The sequence below is a fragment of the Nicotiana sylvestris genome, chromosome 1 (genome assembly GCF_000393655.2).
Source record: "Nicotiana sylvestris chromosome 1, ASM39365v2, whole genome shotgun sequence".
Taxonomy (NCBI): Eukaryota; Viridiplantae; Streptophyta; class Magnoliopsida; order Solanales; family Solanaceae; genus Nicotiana; species Nicotiana sylvestris.
This window is the reverse complement of record NC_091057.1, coordinates 50690806-50718247: the sequence shown is the minus strand read 5'-3', so window position 1 is coordinate 50718247 and position 27442 is coordinate 50690806.

Sequence of the window (27442 nt, the reverse complement as noted above, 5' to 3'; positions counted from 1 at the left end):
TGTTAGCAAAGATGAGGAGAAAAAGAATTAAGAGAGGAGGAGCAGTGGGGTGGTGGCGTTATGTTGGCTTTTTTAGTGAAGATGAAGCCTAGTTTTTTTAGGTTGAAGAAGACGGTGTTGTAGAAGATGATCAAATGGATACCTTTAGACTAGGGTTCTAGATTTTTGTTTTAGGTTATGAAGAAGGAAGAAGAAGGGTGCTCATGGGTTCATGGAAAATGGTTGATCTCTTAGTTTTTTAGGTTAGGGGTTCTTTTAGGGTATTAGGAGTAAGGGAGATTAAAAAAGGAAGGCAAATTGAGCTAGGTCTTATTGGGCCTTAAAATTGGGCCAAAGATTAAAAATGGACTACAAAACTCATTAAATTGAATAAACTAACCAAAAACTCACTCTTCCTTCTCAAATTATATAAAATTTATAATATAAAAATATAAAAATAATATTAAATTAATTAAAATAAACAATATTATATTGTAAGACTATTTTTTGGTATTTTTTAATTTTGTGATAAAATAAAATAAAAGGGACAAAACTAGTTAAAATAGCGACACTAAACATAAACTAAATATTTACGCTAAAATGTGTAAACTCTTGGGGAGGGTCAAAAATTACATCTCTATAGTTGTGTGATAAATAGCGAACTTTAGGTGTCAAATCTTAAATTCGGATGTGACTGTATCAGTACATTTTTAGTATATATATGTATGTATGTATATTTTCGATAAGTGATACGTCCAAGGAATAAAGTAAGTATTAAGTAACACTTGCAGTGAGAGACAAAAATTAGCTTGGGTAGAAAAAGCAAACACTAGTTACGATTTGCTGCATAGTATAGGTGTTATGCTTGTTATATCCTTATCGTTTTGTCTCTCCTTTTTATTCCTGCGCTCTTTCAATTCATTTCTTTTATAATTAGGAAGTGTTTTTAAGAATATATAGCATATTTAACAAAGAATATAATATTAGTATTACATGAAGAAAAACAAAATATGTTATTAAATTTAATAAATATTAAACTATTTTGTATACTAATATACTTTTGATTTATGTTCATTCAATACTAATCTATTTAGTATATCATAATTAAGATCATGGTATACTATGCTTACTAGTATATTAAATAATATTCATAATATGTCAATAGTATATTGATATATATTTAGTAACCCTGAATATTGTTGAATCATTGTATATTGCAAAATTAGTATATTCAATGATATTCACAATATATTTTATTTATTTAATAGTATATTATTATTACTGTTGAATAATGGTATACTATAATTTATTTAGCGATACTGAAAGTTGTGGTGAGTGTAGTTCTAGTCCGGGAGGAAGAAGGTACGCAATTCCCTATTTATTATGTTAGTAAGATATTGTCAGGTGCGGAAACAAGTTATCCGCACCTGAAGAAGTTGGCTCTAGATCTCGTAGTCGCCTCTCGAAAGCTTAGACCCTACTTTGAATATCACACAATATTCATTGCGATGACTTTTCCATTAAAGAACATCAATCATAAACCTAAGTTATCAGGTCGATTGGCTAAGTGGGAAGATTAGTGAATTTGATATTGAATATAAACCTCAGATTGTGATTAATCTTTATGGCTGATTTTTGTCCGAGGATGATTCCTTTAGCTGCAAAGGAAGCAATTCTGGTATCGGGAACTGCCTATGGTGTATGGACCTTATTTACAGATGGTGCATCCAACGTAAAAAGTTATGGTCTTAGGATAATATGAGTCACTCCTTTGAGGGGAAATCCTCATATAGACCATTTGGACTATTCTGTTAACTAACAATGAAGCCGGGTATGAGGCTATGGTTGCAGGACTTGAATTAACCTAGGGACTTGGCTCTAAAGTGATCGAAGTAAAGTGTGATTTCCAGCTAGTGGTAAATCAGATATATGGGCTCTTTGATGCTAAGGAAGAGCGCATGTCGCAGTATTTGAACAAAGTTCAAATTTTACTGTCTCAGTTCAGGGAGTGGTCAGTGATCCATATTCCAAGAGAAGAAAACGTGAAAGCGAATGCGTTGGCCAACTTAGGTTCTGATAGGTTACAAATACTTTACTTTATATTTTGATGATCTAATAAACTTACTATCCCGAACCAGATAAGGAACTTGTTACACATTTACAAGACCTCAAGATCACAAGGATCCAGGGTGGGATTTAGCATGGAATATGATTCAACTCTTCAGAGTGGAAGGAACAGCTGAGGGAACAGGTCCCTACCAATCCCCAAGGAGACTGTATGAAGTCAACTTTCTAGTTGAAAAGTTGTTGCCTGCACACGCTACAGTGTTGTAGTCAACTTTCCAGGGAAGACTTTTTACCTACCTTGCTTACATCATTGTAAGTGATGTCACACATGTATATATGCATTCAAGGGAGGTAAAACAAAACACTTCAACATTTTGAGAAGCTTATTTACATGACTATCCAGCAAGCAAGTTTCAAGTGCTTCAAGAACAAAGAACAAAACAACTACGGACCAGTTCCCACATAGAGTTATTGTATGTCCTTAGTTGAGTTGTAACTTTGTAATAGTTCTTTAATTGTAATTCCTTTCTAGCTTGTTTAAAAGCATTCTATAGGAACCCATTTGTAAACCTTAAACCAGTGTGTTTGAGTCTTGACTAGAGTTAGTCATGTTGTAAAGTTTTTGTAATAGAATTATTACAAAGTAGCTTGTAATAGAGTATTACAAGTTAGTGAGGGATTGAGAGGTTAATTTCTAGATTGCATAGGTTGCCATCTAAAAGTTGCTCAGTAGTGAAGTTGAAATCCTACAAGGGTAGGTCGTAGTTTTTAATCCTGTTGAGCTGGGAATTTTACACGTAAAATTCCTCTTGCCATTTCATTACTACTGTATGTGTGTGTATGTACTATTGGACCTGATAAGAATCTGGTTCTCTATAGAGTTTGGTGGACCCTTATATTCTATCAATTGGTATTAGAGCGGGATCTTTCTATTAGGTTAACACCTAGAAAGGATCCTCATGGATGCTCCTCCAAACTTCGAAGAAGGCTAGTCTATTTACAGACCACCTAGGTTTAATGGACAGTATTATGGATGGTGGAAAACTAGAATGCATTACTTCATCATGGATGAAGATTTTGAGCTATGAGATGTCATATGTGATGGACCATTTGTTCCCACCAAAAACCTTGGCGACCCACCAGTAGCCATTCTTAATACAAGGAAAGAATTCAATGATGTAGATAGAAAGGCCATAGAGAAGAACTTTCATGCTAAGAAAATTCTGGTATGTGGTATTGAACTTGATGAATACAACAGGATCAGCATGTCAGTCAGCCAAAGAAATCTGCGAAGCCCGTCAGACAACTCACGAAGGAACAACACAGGTCAAGCAATCCAAAATCAACATGTTCACTAGTGAATACGAGCTCTTCAAGATGTAAGACGATGAATCTGTCCAATAAATACATACCCAGTTCACCTCCATCACTAATGAGCTTCACTTCTTTGGTGAAACTATTCGAAGAAACAAGCTGGTTAGAAAGATCCTAAGCATGCTACCCAGTTCTTGGGAAAGCAAAGTGAACACTATTACAGAGTCAAAGGAGTTGCAGAAGCTAAATATTGATGAGCTTGTTGGCAATCTAAAAACTTATGAATGAAGAAGAAGAAGGACGGTGAAATAAGAGAGCCCAAGAAGGAGAAGAACCTGATCCTCAATACAAAAAAAAAATGACTCGAGTGGTGAGAATGGTGATATGGCATACCTAACAAGAAGATTCCAAAAGATGGTTCGCAGGATGGAGCCATTCCAAAGGGGGGAAGTTCTAGCAAGCCAAAGAATTATGACCTCTGTCATAAATGTGGCAACCTAGGACATTTCATCAAGGATTACCCTCTCCTAAAGCAAGACCAGTACAAGAACAACTATGACAAAGCAGCCAAAATGAACCTGGTTCCTGACAGATGCTTCAATAGAAAAAACATCGCTGACAATGTTGTGAGACAAGCTCTTGCTGCATGGAGAAATTCATCAAGGGAATTTGGAAAAGATAATGAACCAGGTAACAGTTCTATGATGACAGTAGAAAGTGAAGCAACCGAGTATGATTCAATTTTTTCTTTCATGGCACAGTCTAATGATGAAGATGATGATGATGATGAGGTAAATTTTCTTGTTGTTCAGAGAAATCTAAGATCTTATTCTCCTACGAAACACATGTCGTTGGCAAATGTGCTAATCGACGCTTATCATAGTCTTATAAATGATAGATATGTCTTAACAGTTGAACTAGGAGAAGCAGAACAGTCTAGAGATGACCTAAAATTAGTTGCAGTTGATCTAAGAGAGTCAATCGAGAACCTAAAGAAAGAAAGAAATGTTTTAAAAAAGGATTGAAAATGTAGAACAAGAAAAAGATGACTTTCTAGTGGTAGTAATAGACTTGAAGGAAACCATTGTGAAACATATAATGGAGAGTAGGGTTGAAAATTATCAGAAAGGAAAGGAAGTTGCAAGCGAGACACACATTAAGCTTGAAAGTGAGCTAAATTCAGTGAAGTTTAGTCTGTGTGCTGAGCTTCAGAAAAACAAATAACTTCAGGAAGAACTAGGTAGAGTGAAAAGTGATCTTGAAAAATCACTCAAGTGGACCTGGTCTTCTAATGCTATCACTGTCATGTACTCCAACAATGGGGGAAACAGGTAGGGAATTAGGTTTCAAAGGGAAAAGATTTCTTACAACCCTCATAGCAAGTACGTTACTGTACTTGACAATTGACTTTGCACCCAAGTATGTGATGCATGTGTAAAAGGAAAGCAAGTCAGATCCTCTTTCAAGCCCAAAAAGGAAGTCAGTACCTCAACGCCACTTGATCTCCTTCACATGGATCTATATGGACCTATGAGGGTTCCAAGAAGAGGAGGAAAGAAGTACATCTTTGTGATAGTTGATGACTACTCCAGATTCACCTGGACTTTGTTCCTCAGGACCAAGGATGAAACCTTGGAGGTATTTGTAGCTTTTGTCAAGAAGATCCAAGTGAAGATGAGTAATAAAGTAGCCTGCATTAGGTCTGATCATGGGACGGATTTTGACAATGTCAAATTCGATGTGTTCTGCACTGAAAATGGCATCACTCAAAATTTTTCAGCTCTAAGAACACCTCAACAAAATGGTGTTGTGGAGAGGAAGAGTAGAACTCTTGAATACATGGCAAGAACAATGTTAATTGATAGTGGGATTGCAAAGTATTTCTGGGCATAAGCTGCTAATACTGTTTTACTTGGTAAACAGGTGCATGATCAAGTCTTTGCTGAACAAAACTCCATATGAATTGTTGAATGGAAGGAAGCCCAAGCTGACACATCTAAGAACTTTTGGGTGTAAATACTTTGTTCATAACAATGGAAAGGAAGCCCTTGGGAAGTTCGATGTGAAAAATGATGAAGGAATTTTTCTGGGATACTCATCTCAAAGCAAAGCTTACAAGGTTTACAACAAAAGGACTCAATGTGTCAAAGAAAGCATACATGTGATCTTTGATGAAGCTCACCTCTCCTGTGAAAAGGACAGACATGTTGATCAAGATGGAGAGCCCTTATCTATCCCAAGTGAAGTAATTGACATGGCAAATGAAAAGGCATACATGATGAGCCATGTCAAGGAATCTGGTGAAGAAGATGCAAATACATCTACATCCATTGGAGAGGAACCTGGTCCCCTGATCACAACAACTGAAGCTGAAAATAGGGTTGTTGATGCAGTCCAAGGAACTCTACTATGTGAAGTAAGAAGCACCCAAGAAACTCAGTCAGATATACCTGGTTGCTCTAATAATAAGACTCAGGAAACAAATTGGAGGTTCAAAAGTTCACATCCACATGATAACATAATCACTCCTCTTGACTCAGGAGTTCAAATCAGATCAAAAGCAAGAAACTTACTTGCCTTCTCAACCTTTATTTCCTATAGAGAGCCCAAAAATATAAAGGAAGCGCTGAAAGATGCAGACTAGATCACAACTATGCAAGAGGAGATGCATCAATTTGAAAGGAACAAGGTATAGCACCTGGTTCCTCGACCTGCAGATCGAACCATTATAGGAAGCAGGTGGGTATTCAGAAACAAACTTGATGAGCTTGGAAACACAATAAGAAACAAGGAAAGGCTTGTGGTTCAAGGCTACAATTAGGAATAAGGGATTGATTATGATGAATCATTCGGTCCCATAACTCGAATAGAAGCCATTAGAATTCTAATCGTCTTTGCATCTCATATGGAGTTCACACTATTCCAAATGGATGTCAAAAGTGCATTTCTAAATGGCTATCTGAAAGAAGAAGTCTATATCAAGAGGCCTCCTGGTTTTGAGTGTCACGAGCACCCTGATCATGTGTTCAAACTGGATAAGGCATTGTACGGGTTAAAACAGGCTCCAAGAGCTTGGTATGAAAGGTTGTCAAAATTTCTTCTGGAAAATGGCTTTGCAAGAGGGAAGATTGACAACTCTCTTTTTCTAAAAAATGAGGAAGGAACCTACTCATTGTTCAGGTATATGTTGATAATATCATCTTTGTAGCCACAACTGACTCTCTACGAAGAATTTGCAAAGCTCATGGGGAGTGAATTCAAGATGAGTATGATGGGAGAACTGAATTTCTTCCTATGACTTCAAGTGAAACAATCTAAGAAGGGAACATTGATAAGTCAGCAAAAGTACATCAAGGAGATGCTGAAAAGGTTTGATATGGAAGTATCAAAAGCTATCGACACGCCCATTGCAATAACCACTCGTCTAGACATGAATGAACTTGGTTCCCCAGTAAACCAGACCATGTATAGAGGGATCATATGGTCACTATTGTATCTCACTGCAAGCAGACCATACATTGTTTTTAGCGTGGGTCTCTGTGTAAAGTTTCAATCCAATCCAAAGGAATCTCATCTAAAGGCTGCCAAGAGAATACTGAGATATCTCAAAAGAACACAGGACCTGGTCCACTATTATCCTTTAAGAGACAACTTTGAACTTATTGGGTATGCTGATGTTGATTATACAGGATATCTTGTGGACAGGAAAAACACGTGTAGAATGGCACACTTCCTGGGTTCTTGAGTTATCTCATAGGGTACAAGGAAGCAGAACTATGTGGCATTTTCAACTGTACAAGCTAAATATGTAGCCTTTATGTGCTCAACTTTTGTGGATCAAGCAATAATTGGAAAACTTTGGAGTGTTATCAGACTGTGTGCCTCTTTTATGTGATAATACTAGTGCACTCAACATGGCAAAAAATCCAGTTCAACATAAAAGGATCAAGCACATTGATGTACGTCACCATTTCCTCAGAGACAACGTTGAGAAAGGGCTTATATGCATGAAATTCTGCAGCACTGAAGACCAAATTGTAGATATATTTACCAAAGCCTTGAGCAGAGAACACTTCGAACAAAATCTTCTGCCATTAGGGTTGATGAAAGCCAATTGAGAACCTGGTCCCTCAATGATTGGCTATGAAACAAAGGTTCAACTAAAATTAGCTAAAAGGTATTTTCTGGCAAAGTTTAACTCATCTCTATACCATTGCTGGTAGACACGCTTGAAGATTACAGAGCAAATAAGTATTTGAGGCTGTATACACTGGTAAAAGGGCAAAGCTTACATACAAGTGATCAGTCAGGGAACCTAATTCTCCTGACACAAGTTAGTAGTTTCTCTATTTTCTCATGCACAATTCTAAACAATTAAAATAAGTACCATATCATCAGCATGTCAGTTTTTAGTTTTGCATCTTTTGAACCCAAATACCTCACCAGTTATAAATCGACCCATCCCCTAAAACATGTCGCCCTTTCATTTAACCAATCCCTTTGTCATCATAAATACATATATCTCTATTACCACACTTCACACATCAACACTTCCAAACATGTTCCCCATTCTTTCTCTCTTCAGATTCACCAAATCTTCTCTCTTCTTCCAACCATGACTGAAGATCAAACGATCTCTAGTACTATCGAGTCCTTAACAGTCAAAACACAAGCACCAGACTCTTCTCCTCACACTACTGATAACTAAAACCATAGAACAGAGTCAACCCCACACTCCATCTCCTCTCCTACCCATTTGAGTTGCTACTCTCACAAGAGTCACCAAGAATTAGCTCTCGTAGGAGGTGTCACGAGTATTGCTGAGAATGAAGAGAATAAAAAAATCTCAACTTCTCCTATTGAAAAAAAGTCAAAAACAGACCAGGTTGAGGGAAATAAAATCATTGACTCAATAAAGACTGCTCCTAAACCCCCGTCCATAGGTGCCTCTCCTACTTCTCCTGAGCTTCTCATGAATCTGCAAGAAAAAGAAGCAATCGAAAATATGTTGTCCATTGCCAATGAAGGGGTTTTTGTTGGAGGAAGTGAGGATGGTCTAAAGACTCAAGGGGATGCATCTGAGACTGTTGGAGAGGATAATGAGCTTGTGCCTACTAAACCTTCAACATAGGAAGGTACTACTTGGGAACCTGTTGGAGGACCTGATCAGCCTTTGGAGGATCCAACTTCGGATCCTACTCAGGAACCTCAGGTTAGTATTGACCCTGCTACATCTCCTCATTTATATGTTGAGCCTCTAAGTGTAATTATGCCTAAGACAGGTCCTGTGTCTAAAAATCAAAAGGAGGATAGTGAAGAAGTTTCTGATGACTTAGCAATTGCCAGCTTTACTAGGCATAGGGTAGTTGTTGGTAGAGAGCCCACTCCCAAGAGACCGACAACAAGGTTGCAAAATAAGGAGGCTTTTTAGTGTGTTCTTAAGAACAATCAAACAAAATCAAGAAGAAGAAAATTAGTGAAAGATGGCAAAGTTGTAAATGAGAAGATAATGTCGGTTGTGAGCGTGGATGAAGAAGAAGCGGAGGAACCTAGTACGTTGACTAGGAAGTTTTCACAAAAGCATGGTATTCTCCAACCAAAGGGGGATCTTCTATGTCTCCTAAACTTTGGACTAGGTTTGTTGATGTTGTTGCTACTGAGAATGTAAAGAAAGAGTCAGGTGAAAAACCTATGAAGTCTGATAAAAAGAGGAAAGGCGTTCGCAAGTCTACTAAGAGAAAGGTTGATACTATTGAGGAACCTGGTTCCTCCAAGAAGGCCAAAGCTGATGAACCGGGACTACTGGGAAAGAAAGATTGAGAAATCAAAAGGTACTATGGGGCTGCACATTTGCTTTAATGTCTTGGAGGAGGCTGGTATGAGACAGTTAGTTGAGATCTATGATTTCAAACAATGGACACACTTGTTCACAAGTGATGTTGCTAGGGTATATGAGGAGGAAGTTCAAAGTTTTTATACCGACTTGTACAAGGTTGAGGATGGTCACATTTGTGCCTTAGTGAATGGGGTCGATATGGTAATAAACTCTGTCTTGATGGGATCTATTATTGGTGTGCCTACTGAAGGGATATCTAGTGTTCAAAAAGCTTGTACTCAGAACTTCATAAATGCAATCTTAAAGGACAGAGTAGTTCAGCAAGGGGAACGGGTTAAGAAGAAGGCCCTCTTTCTTGTTTACCAACTGTTGTTCGAGATGGTAAACAAAGTGTTTCTGCCTCGAGTTGAGCAAAAATCCATCACCTCTCGTGCAGACATGTTCCTCATGGAAGCACTGGATGACTTTACTACCATCAATCTACCTGGGATCATAATAGAGCATATGAACAAAGTGGCTAATTTTAAAGACGGTAATCATGGGCTGCCATATGGGTTCCTTCTTACCAAGGTCTTTGAGCACTTCAAGGTTCCTCTCGAACCAGTTAAAGTGGGTGCCAAGAATCAAACTTTTTCAAAAATCACTCTTGAAGAATGTGAGTGTATAGAAAAATTTGGAGGGGTTGCAAGCACTTCTACTATTTCTTAGTTAATAAATGCTCAAAACAGTGCTACTACTGAGATAAGGCAATTGAAAGCAAGGAATGCTATCCTTGAGACTCAGATAAGTCAGCTATAAGAGGCATCTGGTTCCAGTCACTCTCAGAGCGAATAGGTTGCTCGACTGACAAAGGAGAACGCTGAGCTCATGAAACAAGTGGAGGACCTCAAAGAAAGACTGCACAATGAGCAAATGTTAGAAAATGCTCGAATGGTTTTAGTCCTCCAAATAATTTCCTCTACTTTCAAACCTTCTCCTCCTAGTGCTTCTTAATTTTTGTCCCCTCAGTCTCCAGTCTCTCCATGTCAGTTCTTATGATGATAACTTGTGGTAGTTTTGTTAATTGTTCTAATGTGTGGATGTGGTAGTAACATTGATTCTGCTCCTGCTGTAAAATCCAAAACTATGTAAATGCATGTTTTTCCCTTTTTGTTGTTTATACCGTTCTTTTATGCTCTATTCTTAATCATGAATATGTGCACATAAGTGGCATGAGTTAACTTAAAACAAGACTTCCTTCTTGCTTACCCGTTTCTGATCTTTTTATGATGCCAAAAGGGGGAAAATAATTGTACTGATTAAGGGGGAATGTAGAGCTTTAAGGGGAACTTAAGGACTTTCTGGTTCACAATCTGGTCTTTAGTGCCTCTTTCTAGGATTTTCAATTATAAGTTGGTCATCATCAAAAAGGGGCAAATTGATAGGTTACAAGTACTTTGGTTATAAGTACTTTCCTTTATATTGTGATGATCTAACAAACTTACTATCCAGAACTAGATAAGGAACCTTTTACACATTTACAAGACCTCAAGATCACAAGGTTCCAGGTTGGGATTCAGCGTGGAATATGATTCAACTCTTCAGAGTGGAAGGAACAACTGAGGGAACAGGTCCCTAGCAGTTCCTGAGGAGACTGTACAAAGTCAACTTTCCAGTTGGAAAGTTGTTGCCTGCACATGCTACAGTGCAGGAACAGTGATTCAGTCAACTTTCCACAGAAGACTTTTTACCTACCTCGCTTACATCATTGCAAGTGATGTCACACATCTATATATACACTCAAGGGAGGTAAAACAAAATACTTCAACATTTTAAGAAGCTTATTTACGTGACTATCCAGCAAGCAAGTTTCAAGTGCTTCAAGAACAAAGAACAAAATAACTACGAACAAGTTCCCACATAGAGTTATTGTATGTCCTTAGTTGAGTTGTAACTTTGTAACAGTTCTTTAATTGTAATTCCTATGCTTGTTTAGAAGAATTCTATAGGAACCCGTTTGTAAACCTTAAACCAGTGTGTTTGAGTCTTGTCTAGAGTTAGTCATGTTGTAAAGTTTTTGTAATAGAGTTATTACAAAGTAGCTTATAATAGAGTATTATAAGTTAGTGAGGGATTAAGAGGTTAATTCCTAGGTTGCATAGGTTGTAATCTAAAAGCTGCTCAATAGTGAAGTTGAAATCCTACAAGGGTAGGTCGTGATTTTTAATCCCGTTGAGCTGGGAATTTTTCACGTAGAATTCCTCTTGCCATTTAATTATTGTTGTATGTGTGTGTACTGTTGGACCTGATAAAGAACCTGGTTCTCTATAGAGTTTGATGGACCCTTATATTCTATCAGGTTCGTCCACGAAAATGAAAGGAATTGATTCTCGGGCAGTCGTTCAGCTATTTCATTCGGTCCTAGCTGTTGATGGCTACTACGAAGCTAACTCAACCAATCTAATATGGAATTGGAGAAAAGAGCTCATTAAATATTTAAGGCATGAAAATTTTCCTAATGATTCTAAAGCCTCTTGAGCATTACGAACAAAAGTTGCCTGGTATTGTCTTATTGATGGATAATGTTTACCGTAAAAATGGTAATAATAATTAAATTTGATTTTGAGGTTCTAAAAATACGTGATCTATTTTTGTGCCAGTTATTAGCCAATGGATGCTAAAGTATGAGATTAGAAAGTAAGATTATAGCTAGAAAATGATATAATAGGCAGACCGAATGGCTGGAGATCTAGGCCTCGAGCTGGTATGTATAGGGTCTCGAGGTCGAGTCAGATGGCCAGCTTAGAACGCTCGAGGGAGTAAGAACAATTATGAGAGCTATAATGATGGCTCTTTATGATCAATTATAAGCAATAAATGATGAACAATAAATAGAACACAATGAATATAAGAAATAAATCGAAGTAACGAGATCAAGAAGATATGTTAGAGAGTAGAGAGAATGTTCTTGTGTATTAAATATTGAGCATTAGATGAATACAAAATGAAAAGGATCCCTTTTATATATGGAGGAGGATCCCAACATAGCACAAATACATTTATTACAAAGATATGTAGTTGGTACAGCTAGTTTATACCATGATATGGGCTTAGACTAGCCTGACAAACTTTGTTGGCTCTAGCTATGTGCCTTGGGAACTTCCCACTTTTTTACCATAACCGCTGATCTATACTCCCCCGAGGTCGGGCTTTGGTAGCCCCTCGGGGGTGAATCTCGACCATAGCCTCGAGCCTTTGAAAATGTGCTGACGAGGCATCATAATGACAGAAAATTGTACCCTCCAATTTTACCGTATACAGATAGTCCCCATGTTTCATAGAGTGGAACGATAATAAATGACTTTGATATCCATCTCTTTGATCTTCTCGTGATGATGTCATACTTATGACGTGAGCCTTTGTGATAACCGAGACATCCCGTCGGTTCATCTTGCCTGAACCATTCAATGTATTGCCGATTCTTATTCTTCAAAGCGATAATGTCGTCGTTGGTCCAGCTCCCAAAAACGTATTGATTGTGCCTGTCGATACGTCTTTCAAAGACATTGATGGAGCCATCGGCTACGCTGCCACCCTTTCTATAAATGTGAGCCTCTTGGAACCAATTCTTCATTCAAATGTTATTTAATAGCCTTTCACCAATTTCTTCTCTCCATCCTAATCCATTAATATTTCCCATGTTTGAGGTCCGTGGTCTTAAGGTTACATGGCCACATTCTCATCAGTTACGCCATGAACTTAATTCCAGGGCTTTTCCTTACCGAGTGAGATTGTACTGATTTGTTGTTATTGTTGTTGACCCGAGGTGATGAGAGAGAAATCTCAAATTATCCTTGCATTAGAGGATATGAGGACTATGAACTTCTACTCATCTCTCCTAACTATCTGGTGCGATACCTCACTTCTTTTGCTTTTTGTGGAGTGAGGTGGTACTATTTACTAACTGTTGTATCCCCCACCAGTGTAACGTCTCAAGAAGTGGCTTCACAATAGTAGTGCTGGCGAAATCCATATTAGCCAAATTTTTTACCCAGCCACTTCTTCATCCCTTTCTACTTCTTCTGCGTCACTTTCCTCTTCTCCATCTTCTCCCTTGTAGATGCCATTTTGGAAGATCGAGACGAGGCCCCCGAGGAGGTGGTGCTCGAAGATACTGCCGCCGAGGATGCACCCCCGAGGATAGATTAGACTCTTGGCTTTTATTATATATGTATCTTTTTTTCTCTTCTTTGTTTCTGTCTAAGGACCCCTCGTGGGCTTTTGTAATCATATGTAAGGACCCTTCATGGGATTTTGTGATCATATGCTTATGAATACAAAGATGTTTCTTCAATTTGTCTATGATTAATGCTATATTTCTTTTTATCTGTGTTTGTGGAGAATCTGAATGCATGACTCCATTGGTGCGAATATCGAGCCCGGGTGCAAGTATTTCTTCTGGCCCTTGATTGATTAACATGATTCCCCGTAGAACCCTTTGTCATTCCTTGGATCGAGCCCAGATTGGATTGACAAACCCGAGTCATCGGGATCCCCGATTTCGAGTTGAATGAGTGTAGGGCTTTGAATCTTTCAGTATGGGACTTAGCCTTTTAGACCGCGCGATAGTCCTCGATGGGGGATTTGCTCAGATGCCTGAGAATAAAGATAGCCTTTAGGCTTTCGAGACAGTCCTCGAGTGGGGGATCGCTCAAGCTTAGGCTACCTGGAAACTTGTTTTAAACTCAGTGTAGATAGCCTTAAGGCGTTGTGGATAGATCCCAGATGAATGCTTACACGGGTTTAGATAGTACCTCGAGGCCAAGCCCATATGAGTAGGTTTTTAGAGCTTATCTTCATTTTGAGGGAGGTTCTCGAGATCGGATACCATCTCGGGACTTGTAATAATGCCAATGGATTCCTGGAGCCTTTCTCTTTTTTGGCGAAGGTCCTTGAGATCGGGTACCATCTCGAGGCCTGTAATGATATTGATAGCTCCTTATAGCCTTTCTTCTTTTTGGCGGAGGCCTTCGTGATCGGGTACCATCTCGAGGCCTGGTTTATGCGGGGGTCTCTGACCCAAAAACGTCGTACGTGGCGTCAAGTGTATAACATGGTTACGAAATGACAAATGCGATCCCGTCGGCACATCTTTCCAAAGCGATAAAAGCTTTAGCCAGTATTTTTAATCGGCCTTTGAGGCAGGCGGATAGTCGCCGCTTTTTCCATATATAAGGTTGTTTTCGCCCTTTTGAAGATTCTGCCATTCTCAGTAGTTATCCTCTTTTGTAGAGTTCTCCTTTCCTGTGGTAGGTCCTCCATTATTTTAGTTTTGATGCTCTTTCTCAAATTCCCGCTCCAATTCTCTAGTTTTACCATAGTCATAACTACTACATCAGGGTCCGCTCGGCAAGGAGAAAGGAGTTCCACCTCTGGTTCCCGCCTGGTTGGTAGTGTGTCGTTAGTGCCAGGTGAGTCATCCTCTGGGCATTTTGTTTCGGGGGGGAATCTCTCATCAAAAAAGTTTCAAACGTTCAAGGTTATTGGGAGTACGCCTCAAAGTTTGCTTCTTTAATAGGAAAGGAGCACCTTGAGTCGGCGAGGAAGGATTGTGGATGGGGAGAAAAGGTAGTGTTACAGGAACATTCCCCGGGAGAGAGTATTATGACCCATGTCGAGGGGTTTTTGAACGTGTATACATATCCCTTTATGTTGGGCCCCCTCGATAGGGTTGTGCTTGACTTCTGTCAAAAGTACCAGGTTACATTGGCACAGATTCATCCGTTATTTTGGCGGATAATATTGATGATGAGGTTATTTGCGGAGAAAGCAAGGCTTGAATTCACTCTTAGCCACCTCATCAGGCTGTACCGACCTTTTCACCATCGAGGTTTGCTAACCCTACGATTCTGCTCTACCACACCTTTCGTTATTGATGACGAAGAAAACGAAGATCGGGGGTGGATGAGCCGATTCATTCGAGTACGGACTGTCGATATTATCCTTGTGGAGTTTCTACCATTTATCGAGGAATGGAATTTTACACGTAGGTGGTATACTCGTGCCTCTATAGTTTTTTAATTATGGTGAAGGTGGGTTCTGTAAATGTGCATTTGTTTTCCTTTTTTGCAGTGATTTCATGGATGTCGTGTGAGGTCCCTAACCTACCGGATTGGGCTCAGAAGTTGGAAACCCATTCGACTTATAATGAGCGTAAATGACAAACTTTGTCTAAGGGTAGATGGAGGCAAAACACCATGGTATGTGCTATGCGATTTGCTCCCCCTTCCCTTTAACTTGAAAGACACTTTCTCTATCCGCGTATTATCTCTGTCATCGTAGGCATTAGGGAGTCTTTTGAAGCAAGACTGTGCCCTCTAGGAGAGGGAGGAGGATCGCTGGCTTCAGGACCGAGGGATAATAATAATAAAAATAAGCAGAAAAGGCCTTTGCAGGACGACATTGATTGTAGCAAGACCAGTCTGGCCTGGAGGCTCAGAGAGGGCGTATCAGCCAAACCTATAGCACCCAAGGTCTCTGGCTTTAGAAAAACGATCCCTCCTCTACTGCCATCTTTTTTTACTATCGAAGGTACCGAGGTCTCTAGCTTTAGAAAAACGATCCCTCCTCTGCTGCCATCTTCTTTTACCATTGAAGGTACTTCGAGGAACGAGGGTTCTCTATCGCTGGCTTGTTCGCCCGTCTAAGCCACTTCGAGGGATATTTGACGCCAAAGGGCGCGTATATTAGGCGACCGAGTCCCAAACCGGGATAGTTATACCGGTGTAGATGGAGCCAGACGAGTAGATGTATGATCAATTCTCGAGGAAGCTCAGTGGCTTTACTCGGAGGTAGGTTTTGGCCGTTCATACTAGTTTTATAATTTTGTAATTTTCACTTTCTTATCACATTTCTCTTCCACAGGCTTTTGACAAGCTCAAATCTGAGATGCATTGCTGCGAGGCTAGGCTGCGAAAAATCGTAGACAGAGAGAAATCCCTCAGGCTTCTTTGTGATGAAAGGGAAGATGAGTTGGCACACTTGCGGTATGAGGCAAGTCGTAATTTGAACTATGAAAGCTACCTCAAGGAGCAGGTAACTTCTGTTTAAGGGGGGAACGTGTTTCTTCTTCTATTTTCCGAGGCTAATATTTCTTTTACTTCAGCTTCAAGAAAAGACAGAAGACCTGGAATGCCTTAGGAACGAAGTTGGTCAAGCTAAACACAAACGTGATGAGCTAAGGGCTCTGGTGGACACCCAGATATCGACTGAGAGAGATGCTTTGGCCAAGGCTTCCGCCCTCGAAGTGAAACTTCGTAATGCTTATGAGAACAGCTTGGTCCGAACGGACATGATTCCAAGACTTGAGTCCGAGCTCCTGAATATGAAGACCGAAGTTGTGGATACCCGCGTTGAAGCTGAAATAATCAGAGGCAAGGCTGATAAGAAAGTGGTTGCCTATTTGAAAGATGCTGCCAATGCTCGTGCTAAGCCAAAGAGGGCTCTCGACCGGGAGAGTAGTAATAAAGAGTACGCGAGGCACAAATCTCGGAGGGAAACCCTCGAGGAGATTCATGTGAAGGGCTTCTATCTCTCGGAAGAGATAAAGCAGGCGAAGGCGGAAGAATGTGATGCTAAGTTCCTTTTGTATGATACCGAATATGGTGATAAAGAGGATGACGGACCATAGTCCTCGAGGGGGACGCATATTAGAATAGGCCTTTCCTTTCTTTTTTTGCGTAGAGTGCTTTCAAAGAACTTTGTAAATGAAGCTTATATTACCTCACATATATGTATAAAAGGAAGCCTCGCGGTTTTTTTTTCACGCATTTCCCTTTGCCTTGCTTTTAGCTAGATGAACTGGTCTTCAAGTTAAAAGGGATTATCAGACTCATGGTATGGCCCTGGGGCACATTGGGCAGGCCCGAAGGCTCTTACGCGCTTGGTCGGTATGAGCTTTTAGTGTAAGCCGGCGTTTGAGCTATTATGTTTTTGCTCTTAGGCATATTTGGTTAACTGTTTTGGGTTTAGTCTTTGATTCGGGTATCGACTCGAACTCATTCAACCCTCAAATTTTTGAATTTAAGGCTGGCCCTTAAGCTCTTATGCGTTGGGTCAGTACGACCTTTTGTAAGGGCTGGAGAAAGTGGCTCTTACGTATTTGGCCGGTACGACCTCTTATATATGCTTTATTTTTTCCCTCGTTAACGACTTTTTGAGATTGTGTTTGCCTCGCTCTTTGACGGTTTGATAGGAACCTCGATTGTGAGTCGTTATATAGCGATGATCGAGCACCTTGGGAGGTTTGGCTCGGTGCCTGAGTATCTCGAAGACTATAGTTAGGAGCTGACATGGTCGAAGCGCTTTTGACTATGTCGAGGGTAGCCTGTTTAACCGGTTCTTTTTGAAGTATTTTCGAAGTAATTGAAGGCCTGTGATTTTATAGCGATGCTCGGGCGTCCCCAAACCGCGTTAGTTTGGCTGGTACAGCCTTGTGGCCATATTCATTTGTGTTTGGCCGGAGCCTTTCAGTCCCCGAGTGAAGTAGTTTTAACGTCTATATCGAGGGTATGCCTTTTTGGGGGTCTTACAAGTTCGATATATAGCCTTAACTTTAAGATCAGGTTTATGCCTTTAGTAAGGTCTTACAAGTTTTACATGCCTTTGAGGTCTTACAGATATTGTCACTTGGTACAAGTGTGGTTCATGCCTTGCTTTAAGTCTTAAAGATATTGTTATTGCCTTATATAGGTCTTACGAGACCGAGGCTGCCCACACGTGGTCTTATAGCCTCGGATTTTGATAAGACGATGGGGGTGGCGATTGGAGAAAATCCTCGAGTCGTCGATGGTTTCTTGGCTCAGGAGTTGTTACTTGTAAACTTGGTATTGCCTATTTGAGGGCTTACGATTTCGGAGTTTCCGACCCGGAGGTCATGTGGCCTTGAGTTTTCGACGCCGGTCCCCAAGTGTTCGAGATGGTTTTGGCTCTAGAGCCATTTTATGATCTTGATGTTGCCTCATTGAGGGCTTATGAGTTTGAAGCTCTGACCCGGGGGTCAAACGGCTTTGAGTTATTGATGCCAGTCCCAGAGTGTTTGGGACATTTTTGACAGAGCAGCCGTTCTTGAAAAAATACCGAGTTTCTTTGAAATGAAAAATGCTTTTGGAAAGTATTCTTTGATTACTTGGTACAAGTATACACGTTTTTGCTATTACGGGCTCGGTTGTTATACGCGGACAAGATTCGTTTGACCATTTGGCCCGGTACATCATTTTCCTATCGAGACCCCATTTAGTGCATCTTGGCTTCTCCTAGTAGGTGACCTTCGGGGGGGATGCCCCCCAAGTATTCTAGGTTGATTGAAAAAGAAGCCTTGAATACTTGTTGAGTCTTTTTTAGGTAGCATATAGATGTTGCCTCATTAAAAACCTTGCCGGTAAAACCCCTCTTGGGATAAAAACCCGGTCGAAGGAAAAGAGTGCAACGCATGCTTTTGAAAACTAAGGCCTTCGGGTTGGGAAGCGCTTCGTCCGTTTTGTTCGGATACCTGCATTTGGGTTAGTATAAAATGTAACTAAAAAAGAGAGATGTCCATACCTTAGTACTGACCATTCTTCGGATCTCGATGTGATTGGATCGCTTGTTATGAGGACTCGGTACGGTCCTTTATTTTGTTTAGTCTTGGGTAGCCGAGAGTGTAGCTTGTTATTGCTATTTTACTATTTGCTTATCCTTTGGATCCTTCGAAGGTCGAGGTATTGGTGTCGGTGCCACATCATGTACTATGAACATCTCCCTTGCTGCATGTTGTTCCCTGTACATGGTTTTTATTTCGTCCTTCATTGGGAACTTCATCATTTGATGAAGGGTTGATGGTACTGCTCTCATGCAGTGTATCCATGGCCTTCCGAGCAAGGCATTGTATCTCATGTCTCCTTCGATGACATGGAATTTGGAATTTTGGGTTGTGCCGGCCACGTTGACTAGGAGGGTGATTTCCCCTTTCGTTGTTTCGCTCGCCATGTTGAATCCGTTAAGGACTTGAGAGACGAGCACAGTTTGGTCAAGCAGTCTGAGCTGCTCTACCATACCCGACCTGATAATGATGGCCGAGCTACCTGGATCCACAAGTACACGTTTAATTTGAAATGTATTCACAAGGAAAGAGATTACCAGTGTGTCGTTGTTAGGCTGAGACAAGGTCTCAATGTCCTCTTCGTTGAATGTGAGGGCATCCTCGGGTATGTAACCTTGAGTTCGCTTTTCTCTGGTGATGGATATTTTTGTTCTTCTAATCATAGGTTCTTGTAGGGCATCGATGCCTCCCAAGATCATGTGGATGACATGTTGTGACTCATTCATTTCATTCTTCTTGGTCGCCTCTCTTTTCCGAAACTGATTTTTGGCCCGGTCGTTGAGGAATTCTCAGAGGTGACCTTTGCTAAGTAGTCGGGCTACCTCTTCCCAGAGCTGGTGGCAATCATCGGTCCTATGGCCGTGCGTGTTATGAAATTCACACATTAAGTTATGATTTCTTTGCGAAGGATCTGATTCTACAGGCCTAGGCCACCTGGTGTCTCTGATTTTGCTGATGGCGAATACGATGTCTGAAACATCGACATTGAAGTTGTATTCTGACAAGCGAGGTGCCTCCGTCGGCCCTGCGAGCCTATCGAACCCGGCTCTACTGAAAAGTCCCCGAGGGTTCTACCATCGGTCTATTCTTCGATCATTGCGGGGTATGTTGTGTCTCAGGCATTTCTTCTATCTTCAGGTTATGATTGGTATCTCTCTTTATTCAGATTTGACTCCTTCACCAGAAGCCTGCTTCGGTATACCGAGCCCGAGGGGGCTCTTAATTGGTTGTCCTCGACCTTGATTTTCGATTGATATCGGTTATGAACGTCCGACCAGGTCACGGCAGGGTATTCAACCAGATTCTATTTCAGCTGCTTCGAAGCCACCGAGCTTCGTTCATTCAGACCTTGAGTGAAGGCCTGCACTATCCAGTTGTCAGAGACTGTTGGTAGTTCCATTTGATCAATTTTAAAGCGAGATAAGAACTCTTACAGCATCTTATTCTCCCTCTGCTTGATCTTGAAGATGTCGGATTTCCTTGTTGCTACTTTGATGGCACCGGCATGTGCTTTTATGAAAGAATCTTCCAGCATGGCTAATGTGTCTAGTGAGTTTGGAGCTAGGTTATGATACCACATCATGGCCCTTTTCGAGAGCGTTTCCCCAAACTTCTTTAGCAGGACAGACTCGATCTCGTCGTCCCTTAGGTCGTTGCCCTTCACTACACAAGTGTAGGCAGTGACATGCTCGTTAGGGTATGAGGTTTCGTTGTACTTTGCAAGGTTTGGAATCCTGAACTTCTTTGGAATGGGTTTTAGAGCAGCTTCCTGCGGGAACAGCTTCTGTACGAACTTCTCTGAATCCAAACCCTTCAAGATCGAAGGTGCACCCGGAATTTGGTCGACCCTAGAATTGTAAGTCTTGACCTTCTTATCGTTGGATTCTATCTTATTCTTGCCCGATTCGATCCTCTTTGTGAGGTCCTCGAGCATCTTTACGATGGAGGGGTCGGTTGCCGACCCATTGTTGCTTGATCTCTCTAGTACCTGCTCGGCTGGGGGAGCCGTCCCTGGCGCTACGGTGCTGGGAGTTTTCTGGTGACTTTGCAGCTGAGCAATAGCCAGCTGTTGTGCCTGTAACATTTCAAAAATAATGTGAAGTCTAACCTTCCATTCTTCCCTAGTTTGGGTTTTCTTAGCTTCTCGTTGGTCTCCTCGGTGCACGCTCCTATTAGTGTGTGAGCTTATATCAACGTGTTGGGCATCGCGTGAGACCGCGCCCAGGGGAATTGGTTCAGGTGCATTCTCAGGGTTTCGTGGTGGTACACCAACACCGGGAACATCCACACCATTCTCTCCATGGTCCTGAAGATTATTGTTTACTCATTTAGACATTTTGACCTGAAATCAAAGATCTTGGACAAGAAAAAGTGTGAAAGGTAACCTGCGTTATGTAGTTAAACCGGCAAAAAAATAATCACTGTTATTTTTAGTCCCACGGTGGGCACCAAACTATTTACTATGAAAATAGTAATAAAAATTAAATTTAATTTTGTGGTTCTAAAAATACGTGATTTATTATTATGCCAGTTGTTAGGCAATGGATACTAAAGTAAGAGATTAAAAAGTAAGATTATAGCTAGAAAACGATATAATAGTCAGATCGAACGGCTGGAGATTTGGGCCTCGAGCTGGCGTGTATAGGGTCTCGAGGTCGAGTCAGATGGCCAGCAGAGAACGGTCGAGGGAGTAAGACCAGTTATGAGAGCTATAATGATGGCTTTTTATGATTAATGATAAGCAATGAATGATGAACAATAAATAGAAGACAATGAATATAAGCAATAAATCGAAGTAATGAGATCAAGAAGATATGTTAGAGAGCAAAGAGAATGTTCTTATGTATTCAATATTGAGCATCAGATGACTACAAAATGAAGATCCCTTTTATATATGGAGGGGGATCCCAACATAGTACAAATACATTTATTACAAAGATATGGAGTTGGTACAGCCAATTAATGCCATGATGCGGGCTTAGACTAGCCTGACAGACTTTGTCGGCTCTAGCTACGTGCCTTGGGAACTTCCTACTTTTTCACCATAACCACTGATCTATACTGCCCCGAGGTCGGGCTTCGGTAGCCCCTCGAGGGTGAATCTCAACCATAGCCATGAGCCTTTGAAAACATGCTGACGAGGCATCATAATGATGGAAAATTGGACCCTCCGATTTTACCATATACAGACAATTATACTGAAGGTCTTCTTAGGGTCAGTTGGCTCAGTGTTTAGGACCATCAGAAGTTGATTATGTCATCAGGGAAGTTCTCGAAGGAGTTTGTGGAAATCAATCTGGTACAGATTCATTGGTGCTCAAATTATTGAGAGGCACTTATTAATGGCCCTGTATGGAGCAAGATGCAAAGGTGTTCGTACAAAAGTATGATAAGTGCCAACCATGCTCCATGGGTACATTAGCCGGTGAAACTTTTGTATTCAGTAGTGTTAGTGTGGCCATTCATGAAATACGAGATGGATATAATTGGTCCCCTGCCTCAAAGGACTAGGCAGATAAAATTTATTTTAGTTTTGACTAATTATTTCCCTAAATGGGTTAAAGCATGTGCTTTCAACAAGGTTGGAGAATGAGAAATGATTGATTTCATTTGGGATCATATCATTTGCAGTATGGAGTACCAAATAAATTGCTTGTGACAATGGGCCACAATTTATAGGTTCCAAGATTTCAAAATTCCTAGAGGGATTAAAGATTAAAAGGGTCACGTCCTCTCGTACCACTCAAGTGCTAACAGTTAAGTGGAGTTAACTAACAAGGTGATAATTCAAAGCCTCTAAAAGATATTAGAGGATGCTAAAGGCAAGTGGCCAAAAGAGTTATTTGAGTATTGTGGGTGTGTCGAACAATGACAAAGTTGAGCACAGGAAAAATGTCATTTTCCCTTATGTACGATGCAGAAGTTTTTTCTTCCGGTGGAGATAGGTGAACCGACCATGAGGTATTCTCGAGCAAACGAGCAAGAGAATAATGAAGCAATGTTGATTAAGTTGGACTTGCTTAAGGAGCATCAGAACTTGGCTTATGTAAGAATGGTCGCACAAAAGCAAAGGATGGAAAGATACTATAATCGCAGAGCAAATTTTCGCTATCTCAAAATTGGAGACTTGGTTTTATGGAACTCATAATACACAGGAAGTCAATGCTAGGAAGTTGGGACTGTCCTGGGAAAGACCTTACTGGATTTCAGCTATAACCGATAAAGGTTCATATTAACTGAAAAATCAAGATGGAGTAAAATTACCAAGCAACCAGAATATGACTCACCTCAATAGGTATTACTGCTGAAATGAAATCATTGCTTCCCATAAAAACCAGCATCGCTCCAACAAAATTCAGTACACAAAAAATGGCAATTGTAGTAAACCAAGAGGACAACATAAGCTTACAAATATAGTTTCTACAAAAGCAGTTGATCACATGATATAGAACATACCTCTCAAGATAACCTCCGGACAACCGAGTTATAATGTTCGCCAAACCCAAATGCATGCCTTAGCAATATTATACTTAAAGTAGAAGAGCTAGTGCTTCTGTAAGATTTGTATTCTTTTCCCATCTCTATATTACGAAAGGACCCCGAAAAAATCATGATATGTTTCTTAATACACGAGTTAGAGCACTAAGTTCAAGTTGTCCACCCCATTGTATGGGTTCAAATCTGACCATACATGGATTATCATTAAAAGGAATGGTAAGGGGTTGACCAAGCGATGGTCATTCCCACAAGGCGTAATAGTGACGAGTATCTCACCTACTGCCGAGATCGAGCCATCAGAAAGCTTGCACGGCAAAATATATGTCGTAATACTTGAGCGAGTAAGGAAGATTATAGTGAAGAGGGGGTATGCTGGTTAAAGACCGTTGGATAAAGGGAAGATTTGTAACATAAATATGAGAAGTAACAAGGCAAGAAAGAAGGGGGTTTCCCAAAAAAGAGAAAAAGGAACAAAAGAACGGGAGAATACCTCCAACAACAAAGCGGAAGTCTAGATATTGGTTACAATCCTTTGTAATTATCATTGTTGAATCAATAAAGATATATCTCATAGTTATCAACGACATTCCTTCCTTTCCTTCTTTGCTCTTACAAGTACAGAACAATGTATCAAAGATGTAAGCTTACCATTTACGCTAGATGTCTTTTAATCATCTTAAGAAATGTTATACAAGCTCGTCCTCATTCGATTCTCTTATTCAATATGCTTAGATCTAGAACTAATTACGTTTGGCTAAGATTTATCCTCCGTTTTCTTTATTAATTAGTTTAACGAAAAGCTTAGCACTTTTTCATCAAACAATTTGGCACCGTCTGTGGGGGATTTCTTAGCCAAATCTTTAGTTTCCTTTAGATTTAAAACCAGCCAAGTATCATTTCCAGGCTGTCGTAACCTCACCATCTCGGTACAAACACCAACTCAAAAAAGTGCTAGATAAGCCTTCTAGATGACGAAACCAATCTGGGTCAGATCTCTACATGAAATCGAAGTCATGTCTGATGTCTATGCAAAATCCATGCCTCATCTGTAGCGATGGGTTCGGCATGTCATATGCTTGTTCGAAGTAGGACCACGGTCACTACACACCTAGCTTGACCGCAATCCGATTTAATGTGTTTACGCTATGTACCGGCCTGTACTCCCACCTCTTAGGAAAGATGATAGTATACTGAGTGACTCTCTGAAATACTGGGAGTATCCCGCCTTATTTTCATACCCACACGCGCTGCGTGATTTATGAAAGAGTATGACATATTTCCCTTGTTGTCTGCGCATATCGAGCTGGATCGGATTGGGACTCGGATTTGAGACCCCATAAGAGAAGTAAGTCCAGCCCACGAAAAGCCTAGATGCGACCAACGATGAGGTCAAACGCGGCTACTAAATCTGAAACCGCCATTTGAGCACCCCACAACGCCTCTCCCCTTCACCGACTTTCCAGGTCAAGGCAACATGCAATTCCATTTGGATTTAACTTATCATACTCTTGCATTTGGATTTAACTTATCATACTCTCTTTGGCTGAGAACAGGAACATGAGCATTCTCACAGGTACGCGAACGAGGAACGAACACCACCAGACACCGGGAAATGTTCCACACTGCACCATCTCGCAAGCAGCGATCGAGCAAAGCCCTCTGCGCCAGGCCATATCATAAATAACAGATTTGACCCAGAACAAGTCGACATTATTTAGAAACGATCTCTGAAATTAGGGATTGAGCATCAGGTCCATGAAACGTATAGTCTCCCCAACCAATGTAGCATGGGCTGGAAAAGCCTAGTGCCCAGTAACCCAAACAAAAAGTTCATCATCCGTCGCGCCAATGGCCTTTTCTGGGCTGAGCAACGAAGGAACCGAATAAACTGGGACTCTATCGATGCGTACAAACTATGCAATGACACACAGTACTCTCCAATGAAAGCAAAGTTAAGCAAACCGGGACTTACCCATGAAATGCACAATATTCTCCAATGAAAATAAAGTTAAGCGAAATGGGACTCACCCATAAGAACACAGTATCCTCCAATGAAATCAAAACCAAGTATACCGGGACTCACCCCGACGCACGCATAAACAACATGGCGACGTGTAATGTTCTCCAATAAAAATAATACAATGGGTTACAATTCCGACACCGCTCGAATTAACACCCTTACAGCTATTGCCAAACGAAAGGAAAGGTTGACCTTGCTCGAATTTACAACGGGTTACAATTCCGACCTCTCTCGTATTAATACCTTTACGGTCACCGTCCATCGCCAAACAAAAGGAAAGTTTGACCTCGCTCGAATTTACAACGGGTTACATTTCCAACCTTGCTCGAAATAACACCCTTACGGCCATCGGCCATCACCAAACTAAAGGAAAGTTCGACCTCGCTCGAACTTACAATAGGTTAAAATTTTGACCTCGCTCGAATTAACACCCTTACGGCCATCGGCCATCACCAAACGTAAGGAAAAAATGACCTCGCTTGAATTTACAATAGGTTACAATTCTGACCTCGCTGGAATTAACACCCTTACGGCCATTGGGCATTGCCAAACGAAAGGAAAGTTCAACCTCGCTCAAATTTACAACGGGATACAATTACGACCTTGCTCGAATTAACACACTTACAGCCATCAACTATCGCCAAACAAAAGGAAAGTTCGACCTTGTTTGAATATACAAGTCAAGTTTGACTTTTCCCCAGTTGGCAAATCTAAATTTGACCTCGTTCGAATATACAAATCAATATTGACTTCGCCCAAGTTGGTAAGTCTAAATTCGACCTCGTACGAATACATGAGTCAAGATTGACTTCACCCCAGTTGGCGAGTCTAAATTCTACCTCATTTGAATATACAAATCAAGATTGACTTCGCCCAAGTTGGAAAGTCTAAATCCAACCTCGTTCGATACACAAGTCAAGATTGACTTCGCCCCAGTTGGCGAGTCTAAATTCGACCTCGTTCGAATATATAAATCAATATTGACTTCTCCCAAGTTGGCAAGTCTAAATTCGGCCTCGTTCGAATACATAAGTCAAGATTGACTTCACCTAAGTTGGCAAGTCTAAATTTGACCCCTTTCGAATATATAAATCAAGATTGACTTCACCCAAGTTGGCAAGTCTAAATCCGACCTCATTTGAATACACAAGTCAAGATTGATTTCGCCAAAGTTGGCAAGTCTAAATTCGTCCTCGTTCGAATATACAAATCAGGATTGACTTCGCCCAAGTTGGCAAGTCTAAATTCGACCTCATTCGAATATATAAGTCAAGATTGACTTCGCCCCAGTTGGCGAGTCTAAATTTTACCTCGTTCGAATATACAAATCAAGATTGACTTCGCCCAACTTGGCAGGTCTAAATTTGACCTTGTTCGAGTATACAAGTCAAGATTGACTTCGCCCAAGTTGGCAAATCTAAATTCGACCTCGTTCGAATATACAAATCAAGGTTGACTCCACCCAAGTTGGAAAATTAGAAGTCAATCTCGCCCGAACTTGCACAACGGGATCCAATTTCACTCAAGTCAACTAAACCAAATCCTCCCTCATTCGAATTACCGATTAAAAGATCAAGGACTCATCACGGAGAAATCTGAAAATCTTCTCCCCAAAAACAAAGTAAAAACACAAAACAAAAAGAAAAACGAGAGAGAAAGAGAAAGAAAGTCAAGACATACATAAACAGAAGTGAAGAAACTATTTCATTCAAATGTACGTGTGCAACAGTCACGCCTTACAAAAGGCCGAAATAGGCCCTCTAGAAAAAAAGAAAATAAGCGCTAAAAGGACCCAAAAAAACTAAGTACAAAGCTGCAACAATGTTTCACTCAACGTCACATCCACCGCCGTCCTCCCACAGAGTCATCATCATCAGAAGGAGCCCATCCTCAACATCAATGCCCTCACCAGCTTCTGGTGTCACAGGGTCGTAACCACAAGCAATACGAGCTTCACGTGCCTTCGCCAGAGCATCTTCAAAGGCGGCCTCTGGAGCATTCCCCGCCTCTCACAAACCCTTGTATTTATCATGTTGGGCCTCAGCACAGACCCATATCTCATACAGGCAGCGGGGAACAGTGGCTAAAGTAGACTCTTATGGGGAGCTTG